This window comes from Wyeomyia smithii, chromosome 3 (genome assembly GCF_029784165.1).
Source record: "Wyeomyia smithii strain HCP4-BCI-WySm-NY-G18 chromosome 3, ASM2978416v1, whole genome shotgun sequence".
Lineage (NCBI taxonomy): Eukaryota > Metazoa > Arthropoda > Insecta > Diptera > Culicidae > Wyeomyia > Wyeomyia smithii.
The window spans coordinates 72704048-72710224 of NC_073696.1; positions in this window are offsets into that span (position 1 = coordinate 72704048).

Consider the following 6177-nt stretch of genomic DNA (forward strand, 5'->3'; position numbering starts at 1 on the left):
ACCAGTGAAACTTACATGAACTTTAAATTGAATCAACTCCCAATAATCGTTGTTCAAAATTAAATACATAGTTTTTTTTTTTGAAAATATGCTTAGTTCACTAATACATATATTTTTCGGAAGGCTTTTCCAAATTACACCAAGCGGACAGATTTTTAACGATTTTGATCCTCCCTCTCATCCTCCGTGGATAACGGGCCAAACAAATTCTAAAAATTTTGTATGGTTCGTGGACAGACCCCTTAAAAGCTGTCCACGTGGAATGTGGATGGCCCCTTTATTAACTCAAAATGCATGTTTTGGTGAAATTGAATTCAACATTCATACACATTCAACATTCGTTAAGCCTGCACAGAAAACATCATCGTGATCATTTTTCTATACAATATTGTTAATAAATAAACGCCATGTACGCCGGATCCAGTCTGTCGTGTGACATGACACTTCATTCTTAGTCCTTACGATGCTCTTCAAGGTGGTTTATCCCAACCAGCAGGCAAAGGCTTTCGAGGGGTTTCTCAATGGCAATCTGCGACAAATCTTTTGGATAAAGAGCTTTTGAATGCGTTCGATTCGCTGTATCCAAAAATCATATAGTAAGGATCCCAAACAACACAGTCAGTTTCTAAAACTGAGCGTACCAGAGCGCAGTAGAACGTGCGCAAAGTGACAGAATCATGAAACTCCTTTGCAATCCTGAATATTCAACCAAGTTAACGATTGGATTTGTTGATAATCGCAGAATAATGCTGCCTGAATGACATTCCAGTGTCCAACAAAACACCCAAATCAGTGACAACGTTGTTACGATGTAAAGATGTGCCAGCAATAAGATGGTCAAACAACAACGGCTAATTGCTTTTTTTTGCGCTGGAAGTTAATTACGTAACATTTAAAAATGCTCAACTTTATATAGTTACGTAGGCACCAGTCTTTGAACGATTCGAGTAACATTTTTTTTTCTTCATATAGTAATTGAGTAACGTTTGAAGTCTACAACAACCATCATGGTTCTTAATAATTTAGAACATTTAAATGTCATCTGCGTACAATAATCGTGTGCCAGGAACAGCATTAATGTACAAAGGAAGAAGCAGCGGCCCAAAAATACTGCCCTGAGGAACTCCAGAATCGTTGCTAAACCAGGCGGGTTACGACGTTCCCAACTTAACTGCAATCTGTTGGTTGCGTAGATAAGAGCTGAGCCATTTTACCAATCCAGATGAGGTTCCGAACCTGTCAAATTGGCACAAAGTAATCCAGGATCAACGCGATCGGTGGGTTCAAGGCCCATATAAACATTATCAATCTGAAAACCACGATCCATACCGTGCAAGCAAAGTGACGTGAGTTCTAGTAAGTTTAAATTTTTTTTTCAAATTTTGAGCAAGCACATAACATGAGATCTCACGATAATGTTCCACATTTAGTTTATCACTTCTTTTGAAAACCGGGAACATTAAAATATTTTCCAGAAATTGATGACATTGAAGGAAGAGGTTGAAAAAAACGGCTGGTGGTGACTTCAAAACTACAACCCATTTTCCAGAATTACGGCAGGAATACCATCGGGTCCTAGAAAGAGAGATTGTTTTAGCTTGCAGATGGCTTCAGCAATTTCTTCATTTGAAATTGTGATGATATCGGCGCTAAATATGTAACTAAGAACAGGGGACATGACTGCAGCAATTTGGTTTGAGGATGCGCTCTCGCTGTTGAAAATATCTGCAAAATATTTGGAAAACAGGACGCATTAACTGTTATTCGTGGACGCTTCACAATTTGACAAAAACATACTAGATGGTGATCCATCCTCTTTACGTTTCGCATAAAGAAAACTCCAGAAGGTTTTCGGGTTCGAAGGTAGGTTGTGTTCTGTTCTGCGCACAAAAGTAGTAACATAAATAAAATCCTAGCGTCTGTTCTCCAAGAAGTTTGCTGCTCAAAACAGCATCTGATCTTGATATAAGGAGCAGCCGATCATCGTCCTGGTGTCAGCGTAAGATTCTAAACAGAGCTGACACTATGGTGTCCCGGTGCGACAGGAAATTGGGGAAGGCCCAACAAGCCGCTCTGAGAACAATATGTTTCTAAAAATGTAAAAGGTAATACGAATCGGAACAATCTGCATGGACCTAGGCAACGAAATAAGGACTACGATTGATAACTCGGAACATGGAATTGCAAATTGCTCTGCTTACCGGAAGGCGACAGGTCACTCTATAATGAGCTAAATCCACGAAACTTTGAAGTCGTAGCGCTGCAGGTACTTTGCTGGATAGGACAGAAGGTATGGGAAGGCGGACACCGGGCGGCTGCTTTCTACCAGAGTTGTGGCACCACCAACCAACTTCGTAGTACTGGAGTGGCAGTCGATAAACGCGAAGATGTGCAAGCTGAGACCCGAGGACGAGAAGGAAGCGTTCTACGCACAGTTGGAGCAGGTCTACGATAGCTGCCCGTGACGGGACGTAGAAATCGTCATCGAGGATCTTGAATGCGCAGGTAGGACGGAAGGCAATGTACACACAAAACTTTTCCTTATTACTTTAAAAGCAATAGCGCAAAATTGCCTTTTAGGTAACAAATCCATTACTCAAAAGGCAATAAAATTCTTACCCAGTCAAGTAACAACACATACTGTCATATATTTAGCACGTGTTACGGGAGTACCGCTATCAAATAATGGTCGTTTCAACCACATGCAAATTTTTTTTTGTCGAAAAATGCTCCGTCTCAAGTCAAAAAAGAAAAAAATCACACACAGTCGCATATGTTGCACATGTTAGGCCTCTGCCAGGCTGAATGCCAACGCGAGCGATCGGGCGAGATTCTTGCCGTAGGTACATAAACAGCTGTAAGTAGAGCTGTTCATTAATTTACGGCAAAAATCTGGCCCCATCGCTCGTGTAGGCGTTCAGCCTGGCAGAGGCCTTACAATTTTCTTCAATCTCCCATTAATCCGGTGTGCGTGTATTAGTTCGCTCGTTGTATGCATACGGAGTAGCGAAAAAATATGACGAGCTGAGGTAGCATTTTCCCCCGTCTTGAAATCACATCACGACCTGTAAACTGCGTTAGAGAAAAACACACACATTCGCTTTCTTGCAAGCTATCTACAGCACATACTCATTGGTTCATGGAGACTCATTTGGACCTGTTTGAAAATACAAAACTAATGCCCATCCAGAACAATATTCGCAACTTCGGCAACTCTGGTCAGACAGTATTACATATTTCCATTTCAAGTAAACGACGACGGGGAACGAAACGAAAGTGTTTCTAATTGGACATTTGAGGTTGACGGTTGAGATTCTGATTATGTGTGGATGATGGGGACAAAAATGAACCAGATCGTTGCATCAATACAAATGCAGCGAGTGAAGTCTTGCTAACACATGCATTGCGGTGCTTGGCTGTATGTTCTCCTGCAGAAACACATACAAGCGTTTGGCCGTCATAATTTTTATTACTTTTTGTTTATTACTTTTTGTGTATAATGCGCAGTCATAAGACACAAAAAGTAATAAAAAATTGCCCTGAAGTAATAAAATGTTCCCCGTTTGCGTTGGGTGTACAGACTGATAATCGGGCCAGATCGCCTACACGCAGTGTCTAATGATAACGGCCATGGATGTGGATGATACCCACGAAACCACCTGGAGATTAACTGACCAACAGGCAGAGAATCAAATCGACCATGTTCTAATCGACGGCAGTTTATTCATCGACGGTGTATATAATTCGCCGGAGTCGTACACCTCGACCATATATTGAGCAACTGTGGGACGTCGGGGTTACACAGGAATACATGCAGCAGCCGGAGGCAGTGCTACTCACGGAAGATCAGCTTGGCGCAGCTTCTCTTGAAGATGGCTAGGGGAGCATCCGAACTGCCATAGGTACCACATCCAGCATCCGAACTGCCATAGGTACCACCTGCTGTAGCGCTACTTGGTACAAGGGCTCCTAATCATAGAAATGACTGGTATGACGGCACTGGCGAGAATGTTGCAACACCGTACGAAAACATACGTGGAACGATACCGACGAGCACGGAACAGACAAAAATCAGTTCTCCGAAAAAAGAAGTGCCAGCAAGAGGATCGAGATCACATAGTGATGGAAGAGCTGTACCAAGCTAACGATACTTGTTCTACAAGAAACTGATCTGCTCCCGCAAAGGTTGTGTGCCGCAATCCGATGTGTGCATGAGCTTGGACGGCAACCGAGTATAAGGTGCTCGAAAACTGGAAGCAGCATTTCGATGAGCATCTGAATGACGATGCAGTAGAGCGCGAGGACGGTGAGACAACAGGATAGCAGCCCCTGATTACCTGGATGTGGAGAAGGAGATAAGCCGGCTGAAAAACAACAAAGCTGCTGGAGCGGGTCAATTTTCCAGCGGACTGTTGAAATACCGTGGAGAGATATTGACTAGAGCCGTGCGCTGGCTCACTGCCAAGGTTTGGGAGGAAGAACTAGTACCGGAGGAGTGTACAGAGGGTATTTTGTGTCCCATTTACAAAAATTCGACAATCTGGAGTGCTCAACACCGCCTACAAGGTACTCTCCCAAATACTCTGCCGTCGAATATCACCATTTGCGAAGCAGTTCGTGAGGCACTACCATACTGGGTTCATGACGGCCCGCGTTACCACGGATCAAATATTCGCGGTTTGGCAGGCTGTTCTGCGAATACCACGTGCCCACATATTATCTATTTGTTGATTTCAAATCAGCATTTTTTTCTGTTGGGTAAATTTGATCAACTGCGACCAGTTATTTGAACAATTGTAGCAATCACCAAATCAGCATACGATGATGTGTGCCGACGATCGTGGAACTTTGTGTAGATGGCGAATACGTACATTGGACTGAGGACCGAATTCAATGGATTGCAGTGATCACAATCCATCGAAACCGAAGAACATGAAACGAATAGAAGATAGTGCTTATCTCTCATCTTGAGTTCATGCTGGTAGTGATGAATTTGAGATGGTCGGCGAGTTCGTGTCAATTGGGCTCACCTGTAACCGCCGGCAACGATACCAACAGAAAAGTACAACGATGCATTGTGACAGGAAATCGCGATCGAGTAGAACTCGCTGCCGCACCAAGTTGTCCATCTACATGACACTGATCAGACCGATAGTGGAACCATGCTTGTGGTGGACCAATGCGCCCTTGCGGTTTCCGAGCAGAAGGTGTTGCGTACTATCTCTCGTAGACTGCAGATGAAGGACGGAAAGTGGAAAAGGCGAATGAGCCCCGAACTGCAAGAGCTGCTTGGGGACCATTCATTGTCAACATCGCTAAGATCGGCAGGTTGTGGCGGGCTGGGCATGTCGTTAGTATGCCTAATGACAGCCCGATGAAGATGGTTCTTGAAGTTAATCAGACAGGAACGAGACGGAGGGGTGCAAGGTGGATCGATCAGGTGGAAGAAGGCATACGGACCTTACGCAGACCGCAGAGCTGACCAACTGCAACCATGGACTGAGTAGAGTGGAGTCAACTCTTTCGTACAGCACAGGGCTTGAGACGTTTTAGTAAATTACCTTACCAACAATAAGACAGGTATCATTTTCCAACTGTTGGACGCCATGGCGCGCCATTCTGTGCGGTTGATGAGCAAAGCATCGATGTTCAAATGTTTTTCGTCGAAGAAAGGGATTATCATTTTTTCCATCGAACAATTTACTCGTAGTTCCTTTACCCGCTTGGTGATCAAGTAACGTTTCACTCTAACACTGGAAGATGCGTGCAAGTCTTCCTTGAAAATTCTGCGCATGAATTTTTTAGAAATGTTGGCTTCTTCGGAAAGTTTTCTGATTTAACGTACCGCGAACAATTTTCGCAAGACCCGATTTGGCTACGTTTCGCGTACGTGCAAACCAATTCCCGATTTCTGCTTCTTAAGATCATTCTGTAGGGGCTTTTTGATGCGATAAACTGTGGCCGAATGACATCCTATCGCCTTTGTAGTTTTATTCAGCGTCTTCTGGGTGGGCAGCAGACTCGTAATCACTGCTTTGATGTACCTTTTAACCAATGTTGGAATTAATTCAACGAGAGTTTTTCCAAAATTATAATTCCCCACAACACGGAAATAAAACGCCCTTTGATCTGTTGTCAAAAAAGCGAGAATATAATTTTCCTGTCACAGAAACATAT